General features: G+C 33.3%; 1 pseudogene; it reads right to left on the bottom strand.

The window, feature by feature from the left end:
* LOC149552818 (hypersensitive-induced response protein 1-like) overlaps positions 1-9814 on the bottom strand; it is a 29779-nt pseudogene extending 19965 nt beyond the window's left edge.
* Between the last annotated feature and the right edge of the window lie 4644 nt (positions 9815-14458).

Here is a 14458-nt window from a genome sequence, read left to right as displayed (position 1 = left end):
ATTGAGCAATTTCATGTCATGCTCGTAACCCAACAAGGCAAACACAACAATTTTTTTTTTAATATTATTATTTTAAAATTATATCTAAATAATCTCATCATTGTTAATATTCAATTATGACTATTTGAAACACCCATGCTCGCTATTGTGAATCTGCACTCTTTAATTATCAGTTAACAATATTATTACATAAAACAATCATTAAATTCATTGTTACCTAAACTACTTTTAGCAATTAAACTAAAAGAAAAATAGAATTATTATTTTTCTAATTATCAAAATGTATTAAAATATCTTAAAATTAACATATATATCTATTCTTCTTAACTTGTCACTATTCCTATGATCCATCTCACCTTATACTTTATTATTGAATTAATTTTATTATTAATAAAGTGTTGAATTCACTATGGTCATTGTTCTGAATATAACTCTTAAATCATTATTATCATTTATAACAAAAATATTATATTCACTATTCATATATATATATTGGATAACATAGTTTATACATATGTTCCCAAATAAATAATAACTATCCTTTACATTTCCTTATCACTGTTTGGATAACAATATTAAGAAAATACATATAAAAAAAATCACCCAACACTTTTATTTATTTTATTCTCCTCCTTTTTACCTACATCACACTTGAATCCCCTTTCAAATCTGGTGCCTACTTTACCCACATCCTCCTAGGTGGGCATGAAGCTCCTATTTCTACCCCCACTTCATGTCACATTAAATACTCATGACATAGCTTTTTGATTTAATCTCTTATTGGAGGAAAGTTTAGCTTGTCTTATCTATGATTCTCTATTTCTTTTAAACCCAAAATACTTCAATTTTCCCATGTACTTGGTGGCTCTTCCCAAGGCATATGTCTCATTCAGCAAGCAAGCCCAATTCAAAGGCAAATCAACCAATCATTATTTCTTCCTTGGAAACACTTGCCAAAATTCCCCCTTGCTCTTCCCTAGGCATGGGTTGATGAGGATAAGAGTTGGCTTGTAATAATAATTTCTTTTTAAGTGGGGAATGCCTAGACAATAGGGTTAACACATGTCAGATAGGAGGGCAAGTTTATTATAACCTTGTTTAAATAGCTGACAAGGATGGGCACCAAGTTGAGCTTACATCAGATTAAAACAAATTGAAAACATAAAGGGGATAATATTTGTTTATATGTTTAGCAAGTATGAGGGACTTATTTCTTTATTGTTTATTCCTTTTCTTGCACATGGCCACATCATATCACAAAGACTTCAATGACTTATGACTGCCACCTTATTAATGAAGGGGTGGTTTAGGATTAGATGTTTCTACTTAGAATTTTCTATGATAATATTGATTTATTTATTTATTTCTAACTCATCACCAATATTCTATTCAAGGTCTATTATTTTAATGGATTTTAATAGAGGGGCTTTTATTTCTTCTTCCCATATAATTTCCAGCAAGCTATTATGCACTTCCAGGTCCATATTTGAGCTTTTCTTATTGACCCAGTTCTCTCCTTTTTCACAATCCCTTATGGTTGTTACAAGGTGATTTGATGATACTCAGTCATTGTATACATTTCAATCTAATGCATAATCTATGGAGTATACTTAATGATTGTGTTCATAGCTAATAATATACTACTATCAACCAAATTTCATGATACTTCTTTTTAAACATATCTGAATATCCTTTGTATATAGCTTCAAGAACATCTAAAATTCAATGTCTTTAATGATTTCCCCATCCATGTTTTAAACTAAATACAAATCTATTAGCTATTAGAAACTGAATCTACACCAATATATTTCAAGATGGAGCTCAATTACATCTGTATCTTCCATACAAGCCTTGAGGAAACAAGAATAACAAGATGATAATATCCTATTCATTCATCCTATATTTATCATAATGCAAAATTTTGTTTCTTTCAATTTATTCAAATCAGAGTAATGAAATGATAACATCAGTAAGAAATCTAGATTATTCATAGAGTACATCTACTTAGTTCTATGAAAATGCATAATAAAGGAATAACAAAGAGGTAGTGTGGTTTGCAACATTCTAATATCTACTACAATACTAAATCCATTTTACCAATACATTTATATTCATCATAATAGACCTACAACAACAATGCAATGACATTCTCTCTTCTATTTCTCTTTTAATCATACAAAACACTTATCATGATTGAACACAAGGTAATAGACTCTTCTTGTCATCTCTACATAATGTAAGATCTCTACACAAGATGATGCAAAACCCTTCTAGAGACAAATGAATATGAGCATAACATCAACATTCTTACAATCACAAATGGTTACACATGTCAAAATGGACTCTGCTTCTCCATTATCAAACTAACTACAACAATATTTCCTCCTCTTATGCAATGAAATCTTCATAACTTACAAATATCCAAATGCATCAAACAAACCTACAAGATGAAAATTATGGAACCATGGAGGCTCACCTCCCAACCTAGGCCTCAAGGAGACCACCCCTATGCTAGGGGAAACAAGGCTCAACCAGGATACAATCAACCACCTCCCAGTGATTTAAAAAAAACATGAAAAGCATAATTTAAGAAAACATTCACAAATCCCAACCAAGGCTTGCACAATGATTCACAAATGGAACCATAAACATTGGATGAAGGTGGGCTCTTCAAGGAGGAGAATGCCATATTCTTGTTTAACATTAAAACTTGCAATTGCAATATTCCAATAAGGCTATCAAGAACCATGCCATAACAAGGCTATCAATATCACATGCCTCAACAAGGCTACCAACACTTACTCCTCTTCACACTTTCAACCTTATACCTCCCATAGAACAAGCTATCAAGAATCACATGCCTTTAATGGAGTCCATACTCCATGAAAACTATCCCCTCTCCAAGAGAGGAATTTCTCAACTTCAATGTTGAGCCCAACTAACCCCTTCACCGTGAGGCTTCTCTTCCCTCCCAAGGCTGAGTGAAGCCCCCACACCCAACACAACATTCAATCCACAACCACAATCCAAGAAAAAAAAATCAAATGCAAAGAGATTCAACATACTCACTCACACTCACAATATTTACAAACATGCACTAAAAGAAAACACATAGCACCTGAAGGAAACACACTTACAACTTCCATTTTAAACTTTCATGAAATGAAAGAAAAAAAGGCATGAAGCACTAACCTGCTTTCAAGCTATGTGTAACGCCCCGCCAACGGATCCAAAAGAATTAACCTAAAGTTTCACTAAGTTTGCTAAACATTTTTTTTTTTTAAGTAAGAAAGTGACATACACATCAACACATAGTAGCGGAAGCAATAACATGTAATCATCGACAAACATACATTGCAAGTTACATTTCTTAAAGATCCCAAGACGTTGAGTCACGCTTAAATTTAATTAAATCTAAGTCTAACAACTATCACATACATATGAAAGAATAATCAGAAAGTCCCATGTCCATAATATACATTTGTTTCGAATGCCTCTCGGCAAATTAATTCGAAATGCTCAATCATCCACTGTACAAGTCACAGGGTATGAAAGGCTTAAAAGAATATACATATGTAAAGATAAAGATACAACATCCTCAAATCCATGATACAAAGTATAGTAAAAACATATGAAACTATTCACCATACATGATACATCCATACATCCATAATGATAAAACATCTATCATAAAATCTAACCATCCATCATAATAATCCAAGAACATAGTGAAGGTAAATGCCAATCACGAAAACTCTAGCCACAGTGACCACGGAACGGATCTCAATGGTAAGAGTAAAAGTACTACCACCCGACCGTGTGGAACCTAAATGGTCCACTCCCACCGCGCTGAGGAGATAGTCTCAAGTCCCAAATAGGATGACAAAACCTATAATCATAAATACTCTCTAAGTCTAGGAAATTCCTATAAGTATGCTAACTCAAGGGTTCCTAAAAAGATCGACATCTAAATCCCAGAGGTACCACAAGACACGTAGGAAACCTAATATGTAAGCGAGAAAGTGTCATCGCAAAAGTCACGTAGAAGTTACTCGAGCAATCCCTTAGGAATCCCGGGTCCCTACTGATCCTGCGGCCACTAGTATCCTCTCGTACTGATGAGGCCTACTATGGAATGCAAGGTCGTAACCAAGCGTCCTCTCTACCCCATCCTAGTCTGTACTAGCACTCATGGTATGGGAGAGAACATACAATTATCTTGTTAGGTTCATTTTCTCTCATTTAGTGTAAATGTTTTCACTTATTAAAAATGACTTACAATGGGTTTCTCAAGGCAGCCTCTTAGGGCTTTGACCCCCATTGCAAGCCACTTCTCGACTCTACACATAGATAACCTACCCTAGCTCATGAACTCGTAAATCAAAGAATCATAATAAAACCACCTCAGTCCTATACGAGCAACTGAAAAACATCATAAAAAGATAATCCACAAAATTACATCAGTTCTTCATGAGCAATAGATAACATCAAATAGTAATCATGTAATCACGGCAGTTCTCTATCAGCAACTAAAGGCATCAATGATAAGTCACAAAATCCAATGGTTCTCCAATGAGAAACTAGAAAGTAATACAAGTATAACTGATCAAGACTTAGAAATGGTTAAGTTAGGTATTCTCAAATACATACACCTCAGCTTCACACAAGGAAACTAGAAAGCAATAACAAACAGTAAACACAATCATGTCATAGAGCACTTCATCACATTACCATGGTCGGGTTAAGAAAGATCGAGACCAATTCATTATGACATCACATTCACAACCCCCGAGCCTCTGGTAACAACCTAAACTAGTCAACGTTAAACCAACCCCAAAACATTCAAAGTACAAAGACAACATCAAAGTCTCAGAGATTGGATCTGAAAGTATATTATTTGAGTTAAGGTAAGGTTTATGTTTCAGTTTAATGTCGAATTCAAGTAACTAGGTTTTCACAACTACCCTTTACGATTAACCCTTTTCTATAATAACTTTCATTAAATCAATAATCCAAATCTATTATTTAGTCAAATAATATTCATTATTAATTAACTTAATTAAACTAATTTTAAATTAAATTAATCAATAATTGCCTATTCTACTTACTTAACTTAATCTAATCATTAATTGTTAATTTATTAATTTTAAACCAAAATTAATAAATTAATATTTACAACTATGTCTATGCATCTAATATTTATTTATTAAATATTAATAAAGTTAAAACTATTATTAATTTAAATATATTATAATTTTATTAATTAAAAATTTTAAATAATAAAATTTGTTTTTAATAAATTAAAAATTATATTAAAAAAACAACAACAAAAATCAAAGTTTCATATTTTTTTTTCATCCACATAACGTTTATAGCCTGTCGGCTTGGCCGCAGGCCTACGGTCGCAGGGCCTGCGGTGGCAGGTACTCTGTACCTGCTGTCGCAGTACCTGCGATGCAGATACTGTCAGCCTCCGACAGTGGGGGGCGGGTACGGGGTGATTCCCTCCCCCCCACTATATATTATTTTATTTTATTTTTATATTTTATTTTTCTTTTTTTTTTTCTTTTATATATAATATCTTATATTTTTAAAACAAAAGAATACCATTTCGTTATTAATAAGAATTTTATTAATAAATAAATTAATTAAGAATATATATATATATTAATTTATAAATAAATATATATATATATATATATATATATATATATTTATATATATATATATATTTATATATATTTATATATATATAAATAAAAGCATTGAAAAATTGGTTTCCTTTTTTTAAATTGATATAGAAAATATATAGTCAACCAATCGATCTTCTAATTTAGAATTTCGGTATTAGATTCAACCCTTCCCATTTAAATCTTATGTATACAGAAGTTTATTGACAAGCATCTGATAAATTCCAATATCATAATGTTTTAACATTCATCACAGAGAATTCCAGATTTACAAACCTCAGACACGAAGAAGACAGGAAAGGATAATTGCATAATAAATCGATAATCGAAAACACAAGACCCTACCTGATCCTGATGCTATTATGCAATCTCCAGAAACTGTAAAAGAATTCGCTCCTCTTAATAACCTTCCTCTGGAAAACTTTCTTGGTATCAGCTTTCTGAAATTCGCTTCCAAAAATTGTCTCCCAAAAATTCCCGTCCAAATTCCTCTATCTCAAAAATGAACCTCCAAAGTTGTGATAAGAAATTTCTCCTCAAATCGAGGCACTAATTGTGCGTTTACCTGAGAAGACTCTTTGTACAACTCAGTTAACTCCAAATTAACTTTTATTATCTTTTCTTATTCTTTTGCATTCAACTTTCATGCACATTAAGTTGAATTATTAAATAACTTTATTTAAAATTCCACTTGACTACTATTCTTAATTAATTTATTACTTTAATCTTATGTGCATTTTTAAGAAATTAAAATAACATTATTAATTTTTATAATTTAATCTTTTAATTTAATTCTTATATTTAAACTCATGTTTAGATCATGCGATCTAGAATTCTTAATAAATTAATATCTTTCAACTTTTAATTTATTTTAGAACTTAATTGATAACATATTTAATTAATTTAAATAACAATAATATTTAGCATTTATTTAAAAATGACTCCAAATATATTATTATTAAATTAAATAAATATTATCCTATTCTAAATTTATCTTTGAACTTTAATCTCCAACTTTAATTCTTTTAATTAATTAATTAATTAATTAAATATAAAGATATCATAATAATTCTCTATTAAATTAAATCATTAATTAATCTTTTTTTTAATTAGACTTAATTAATAGAAAATATACCAAGGACTCATAAAGCAACATACAAAAACCCATCATAGAAAAATACATACCATATCAAACAAGAAGGGTTATAATCACGAAATTACATCATTTGATGCATTCAGAGGGTACTTAACTCAGATACTTGTCCTAATTATCAATTAGGACAATTGGCTAAAGGGTTTAGGATTTGGACTTAAGAGTTTATCTCCCCTCTCTTACCATTGAGACAATGCGATAGGGTACGCTCATCGTGACAATTCAGGGAAGTCAATCCCCGGTACCTGCAACCTGCATAAAATCCACGCATGTACAAACACAATATTTTAAGCTAAACAGACAATGGCAGGAAGTGGTGCATCGTGTAGATCCCGACTAGCAGGTGACTACGACTCCCTTCCTTAACCATATCAGAAACACCATACATAAATAAAACAACACGCACACCATACACATGCAGTATGGGGTAAGTATCCATAAGAAGCACATGAAATAATAAACCATCTAACTAATCATCATCGATAACTGAAACCATTGAATAATCATCATACATGCATGAAATATAGAGTACCAAGTAATCTCATCATTTAATAAACTGAGTGTAAACATCATCTGATAATCTCTAAAATAATAATACTAATCGTCAAACATAAATTGGCCTAAAAGAGTTTGGCAATGATATCATAAATGTAGCTCAAAAATGTAGACTAGGGGCAGGCACTACACTATGGCTTTGAAATGATGATGAAGATATTTTCCTCCTTGGCTTCCAAGCTTCTCTTCCATAAACCTATCTATCTCTCCATGAGAGAGTGGGTGGACAACCACTAAGTTTTGCACAAGCTCCCTAAAAGAACCTCCACTTCCATCCCCACCTACCCTTCTTACACCCTTGTACCTTTCTACCAATAGGAACTTAACCAAGTGGTGGGGTGAGGAAAAAGATCAAGTGACACTCTAATTTTCGAATTGGTTTGAAAATGACTAATTTAGAGGGTCTCCTATGTCCCCTATGCTAGCTTATGCCTATATTTATACCCCCAACCTATACTACTACCATGTGGGTGACTTATTTTCACCAAAATAACACAAGGGAGCCACTTAAGTCTCTCTAAAGTTCTCATAAAATTTTAATTTGAATACCATTATGAAAATAACTCATTCTAACACTCTCTAGGGTGGGTTAGTTTAATTTCACAATGAGGATTGAATTTAGGTTAAGTGACTTCATGCCAAAGGATCCTATATGACATGTTATTTACACATAGACAACACAAGTGTCAAATCACACACACACACACACACACATTAAAACACTTTTCACATCAAAATGACATGACTCTAATTAATCATGATCTCTAACTATAACACTCATGCACAATCACATTACAAAATAACACAACACAATGAGGTTTTGAATCTTCCAAAGATTCACCTTGGCTTTACAGTGTTCACATAGATTGAACCGTGTTTCCCCCACTATCTCCATGGTTCAACTTTCCTGCACACTCAACTTAAACATCAACAGCCCAATAATATAAAAATATATATAAATAAGTGCATAATAAATCCAATATCTCATAATTCATGTTAACATATACAAATAAATTTCATCTAATCATTTCTATTCTAAGTACTATCAACAAACATTGCAATATCGTATTCAATTAACTTTCATCTAAGTACATATTCAAAACATTGCAATATCAATCATATGGGAATAACATGTATCTTTCTTATCATAATGAAATCACTATTCTAATACTATCACAATCCCCATCCATCTTAACTATGAAATGCCAAATTCATATCATAAAAACATGTAAAATGGTTCTTAATATATATAAGTGAAAATCACTATTGTGTAGGTCTATTGGCTAGCATCCTTCCAAATCAATTGACCAAGGAAATATTTCTAATAATGTCCTTTTATATCTCATTACATGGTGTGTGCGCCCCTAGGATTAATTTCCTCATCTCATTGAACTTTTTCAAATTATGTCATCATATTTTAAAACCAATCTACGAGTGCAACCATTATGTTTTGTTGATGTTATAAGCTACATCCATTGTTATTTCTTAGGAGAGAAAATGTTAATTTATCTTTCTTAATTTTGGGTAGTGATTCATTCTGTAAATTCCTAGATCCTTAGCTTGAACATATCGAGTTTCATTTTCTTGTGATCTTACCTATTCAACCTAATGTTATTGAATGGGTATAAGACTTATAACAGTCAAAATCTACATCAATCTCTACTAGGGTCTCATAAGTCATTATTAGTTGAAAAAAAGGAAAACATAACCTAATTAACTCATATTTATATTTATTTTATCAACATCTATAACAAGGTACTATTATGGGCCTTGCATTTCATAACATATTCATTTACAATTATACTATGAATAAAGAAAAAATTCAAAACATTACCATCAAATGTGTAGGCCTAAATTTATCCCCTTGTATCACTTAACCTATAAAAAGCATCACAAGGGTTTTTTGCAAGGGCATAGTATTGAACAAAGGCCAACACTGTCACAAAAAAATTATCCTACAATAAATGTCAAAAACAAATTAGTCTCAATATCCCCACAAATTCCTCAATCATATCTCAATATTTCATAAAAAAGATTCAATTTGAAACAAACCAAAAGAGATTTCAAACATTAAGATATCAGATCTCTACAATTTATGGAGATTACTATAAAATTTTCAAAGTAAATTATATCAAAAGTTTTTTCATAAACATTTTCTAATCTATGTATTATTAAAATAATGGTGCAAGAGATTATTTGAATGGCATACCTTGGTCTTTGTTTCACAGTGAACATCTAGTTTCTGTAATCTTAAGGAAAGATGACCTCTAATACAAGTTCCAAGAATCCAAGGCACAGAGTGTAGCCCCAACTCAAACACTTTCTCAAACCTTCCAAATCTCTCCACCATGGAAACTATTGATTGATCCACCTTTGTGTAACAAAATAGCTGACCCATTTTCTTTATCCCTACAACAATCAAGTAAAAAATTAAATCATTAACATAGCAAAACAAGTTCTAGCAACCTCTACAAGTAAACAATGAAAACATAGGTCAAACTATATTACTTAATATGTGAATTAGAAGAGATTTCTACCACTCTATGATATCTTTCTCTATAATGATCATATATAAAATGATCGTTGAGTTTCTTGAAGCTGCAAAATGGTGAGAACAATGAAACCCAAATTTATATATTTTTGATCTTATAGTGAAAACCCTCTTATTGGAAAATAAGGATGGAAGAGAGATTTTTTTCACTCTACTAGGGTTGCATGTGATCTTTTAGTTTTCTTGCATATGGCTCTTTTTCTAAGACTTCCTTCCTTTGTTTCCACTTTTTATACTGCATTTACTATGGGAGCTTTTAGGCAAGGTTATAATGGCTCTGGCCAATGGTGACCCAATTGTTGATATTGGTGTTCATGTTACTGCTTTAGATAGCCATAGTGCCTCCATTAAACAAATTTCTCACAAATTCATCCCAAAGGTTTTTCATGAGGCAATCTTGATATTATCCTTTCTTTGCAAGAATTTGATGTTTGTTGTGATTGGTTAGAATAGTATAGCTTAATAGGGTATTTTATGGGTAGGACTATTCTTGAAGCTATGCTCTGAGAATGGGTTAACAAGAGTTGGACTCCTCATGGAGTCCACCTTGACACTATGCAAAATCTTACCAAAGGTTATTTTTAATTTTTCTTAGCTAACCTATCGTAGGTAGACATGCTTTTTAGCAATGGTCCTTGGTCTATGCATTCTTCCCTACTTGTTTTTCAAAGATGGTTGAGAGACTTCATTGTCTCTGATGACAAAAAGCTTAGGGTTCCTATGTGGGTCAAGTTCCTAGGTTTACCCTTGCCATGTTGGCCTTTTATTGAGTCCATTGCCAATACTCTTGGCAATGTTATCACAAAGGAACATAAGAAATTTTTCAACACTCGCCCTCAAAAAAACATTTGCATTGAGGTTGATCTTTCCAAGGATCTTAAGGATTCTTTGGAAATATAGATTGGGGCTCAAATGTTCTTTCAGAAGGTGCTTTATTTGAACCTACTTAACACCTACTATAGGTACCAATCAGTGGAACACAAGATCAGAGATCGCCCTTGAGCTATGCCTAGGGTTAAACCCTCACCTGAAGAGGTTCCTGCTAAGGCAGTAGAATGGAGAAAAGAAGAATGGACTACTATTGGGCACAAGGGAAAGGCTCCCTTGGCTCCTAAATAGTCATATGCAAAAATCATTTTGGTTCCTCTAATTTCAATAGGAGCACAAACCCTAGCCACTCTAAGGATACAAGTGGTTATTCTAGAACCAAACCCTAGTGTTTCACAAGTTTCAAACCCTAGTGTTTCATAGGGGATTAAAGTGGCCACTAGGGCTAATGCCTTAGTTATGATTCACACCCCTCTTGCTACTTCTTCCATAGTGACTTGGAATGTGTAGCATTCTTGCAACCCTCCCAAACGTGCTAAGAAACTAGAGGAGAAATGATGGGCCCTCAGTCCAAAAGATTTTCCTTTTGGCTTTAACCTAGTTCCAACTTTCTTGAAGAATAGTTACTCCTCTCTTGAGGACAAGGAAGATATTGAGGAAATTTCATGAATTTTTAATCATGGAACGTGTGAGGTCTCACATGCCTCTTTAGAAAGTACTATGTCAAGGATACCCATTAGAGACTAGGAAATTTAGATTTTCTCTATATGCAAGAAGTTAAGATCTTTGGTTTCATGCTTTCTTCTACATTTTGTGTCATTTGGATGGATGGAATTATATTTTCTTCTCAATACAAAGCTGGCAAAGGTGGTGTAGTTACTCTTTTGTCACATCATCTTCATTCTGCTATTATTTTTCACAATTCTAACCCCATGCACATAATAATTTGGTTGTTGCTTTCCATTAACAATCATTCTTTTGGAGTCATTAATGCTTATGCTTTCAATAATGTTGTAGAAAGATCTCAACTACAAGGTTGGATGGCTAACAACTTGCCTCTAGCTACTTGGGTTATGTGTGGTGACTTCAATATGGTTGAGGTGGCGTCTAACAAAGATGACATTTTGCATTTTTTCTAGATAGATGGGGAAAGGGAAGCTTGATACTACATGCATAATAAATTGGGCCTTTTTGATCCCAATATTAACCATCACTAACATAGTGGGGTTTGGCACACTTGGTCCAATTTTTGAGGTAGCTCTGACTGCATTTTAAAGTGTCTCTATCATGCCATGATTACTACACAATCTTTTTTCTCCTTTTCTAAGGATTGATATCTACCTATCATTCCCTTGCCAGATGTGATGTTATCTGACCACTATCCCATTTATTTTGCAATTTCATGGCAAACAATTATCCAAAAAGTTGTCAAGTAGCAATTCTTCCTCAACACATCTATGCTGATGCATGCTTCCACTATTGATCATATCCTATGTGTCTAGAATCTAGAGCCATGTCCACATTCCCAGATAGGTTGGATTTAGTGGTGAAATGATGCCCTTACTAGAACCACTCACTTTCTATGCATCTATGGATGATATTTTGCATCTTTAAGAAGGTGGTCTTATGAATCCACTACTTATACATTAAAAAAAGCTTTTGAGGCTCTCACCCTTAATCCTTTTGATGTTGATTTGCAAATCCATCTTGCCAAGCTTCACCATGATAAATAAGTTGTGGATAATTATGTTGCTTGAGGAGCCCAAATTAAAGCTCGCCTCCATTAGTTGTAGGTCAGTGATAATGCCTTGAAGGAGTTCTTCTAGGCTCTTCAAGCTTGACATACCAATTTTGGGATCAAACAAGGCACTTCTATTCTCTCCAGTCTACTTAACATGCTATAAGCATTTGTTTATCACTATGAGAAATTTTTTTCTTCCTAGGGAAATTTGGTTGCTTAGGAGGAAGCTCTTAGAAAGTGTATTTTTGTTACTCCAAACTGCCTAGCAATTAAGAAATGTGCTTTTTATAAGCAACTTCTTACCCTCCTAGACCTTAAAGAGGTTGTTTTCTCCATGGCAGATTATAAATCCCTTGGGTGTGATGGATTTACTTGTGAATTTTACAAACACCTCTAGTTGCATATTGGTCCTGATTCGCACAAAGTTTATCTTGATGCCTATTACTCTACAAGTTTAGGAGCTATCATCAACAAAGGAAACAATAAAGTCATACCTAAAGCTAGAGATCTTGAGGATATTTACAATTGGCAACCCATTACCCTTCTAAATGTGTCTTATAAGATCATTACCAAGGCAATTTCTCTCAAAACTTGCCACCTCCTACCTTTAATTGTGTAGCTTGAAGAAACTAGCTTTATCAAGTGTAGATATATTCTTGACAACATTATTGTTGTCTAAGAAGGAATGGAGTGGGCTCACAAGTCCAAGCAGCTGGCATTTTTTTTGAAAATAGATTTTGCTAAAGCCTATGATAGAATTGAATGGCCTTTTATTTTGGCTATGCTTCAGGCTCTTGGTTTTGGTCCTAATTTTTCATAGTCCATGGAAATGCTCTTTGGAAATGTCAATGCTTGCATTACCATTAATAACTCCCAATCTGATGCCTTTGGGCCTTTTCATTACATTAAGCAAGGTTTTCCTCTAGGTCTAGTGCTTTATGTTCTTATTGCTAAAGGGTTTGGCTATTTTCTATCCTACTCTATGTCTTTAGGTTTGGTTCATGGCATTTCTTTGCTAGAATCCTCTTCTTAGTTGGTCAATGGTCATTTTGCTAATGATTCCTTTCTCACTCTTTTGGAGGATGAAGAAAACATCAATAATACCTTAAATTTCCTTAACACTTTTTGTCAAGCCTCTAGCTCTGCTATTCAATAGCATAAAATGCTCTGTTATTGCCATTTTTTTCGCTAGCACTACCTTGGCTTAGCTAGTTTGAATGGTAATGAGTCACTCATGGGGAGATCTTCCACTTTCTAGGCATTCCTTTTGCTTTTCAAGCATCACCAGTGGATCTGTCGAATGCAGTGCTTGCCATGATTACTAAGAAATTGGATTATTGGCTTACAAAATTGCTTTCTCTTGTGGAAAAATTCTAGATTTTCTCAAAAGTTCTTGTAGTAATGCATGTCTATTATTCTTCTTGTTGGGCTACTTCTAAAGCCTCCTATTAGAAATTAGAGTGATTGCTCTATGATTTTCTTTGGGCCTCTAGTTTTGATCATCATGGCTTTCATAGAGTTACTTTGGATTTTTGTTATCTCCCAAAAGAGGCTAGAGGCCTCAGCCTGCTTTCCACATAGAAGCAAGGTCTTACTTTGTGTGCCAACTAGATTATTCATGCCATCACTAGAGATGAAGCCTAAAAGATTTTGGTTCAGAATTGCATTTCTTCTAGATTTCCTATCAATAGGCCTGCATGGAAGGGGATTAGCTTTCACACCCTTCTCACCATGCGAGAGCCCATGCTCATATAGGGCTCTTTTGTTATCAAGAGCATATGGAAAGCTTGTTGGGAAGCTATCAAGCCTTCAATTTACTAGTCTAGTGATGAATTCCATGATGGGCTAGCTCTCTTTGAATTAGTAAAATATTTGGTGGTCTCCCCTATTTTCCATCTAGGATATTCCCCTTGCCAAGACTAAATGTGCTAGTGCTCTGC

Source organism: Cupressus sempervirens, chromosome 6 (genome assembly GCF_028749045.1).
Source record: "Cupressus sempervirens isolate cs-2001-9-10 chromosome 6, ASM2874904v1, whole genome shotgun sequence".
Lineage (NCBI taxonomy): Eukaryota > Viridiplantae > Streptophyta > Pinopsida > Cupressales > Cupressaceae > Cupressus > Cupressus sempervirens.
The sequence above is the reverse complement of the archived record's forward strand: the minus strand, read 5'-3'. Positions and strand labels throughout refer to the sequence as shown.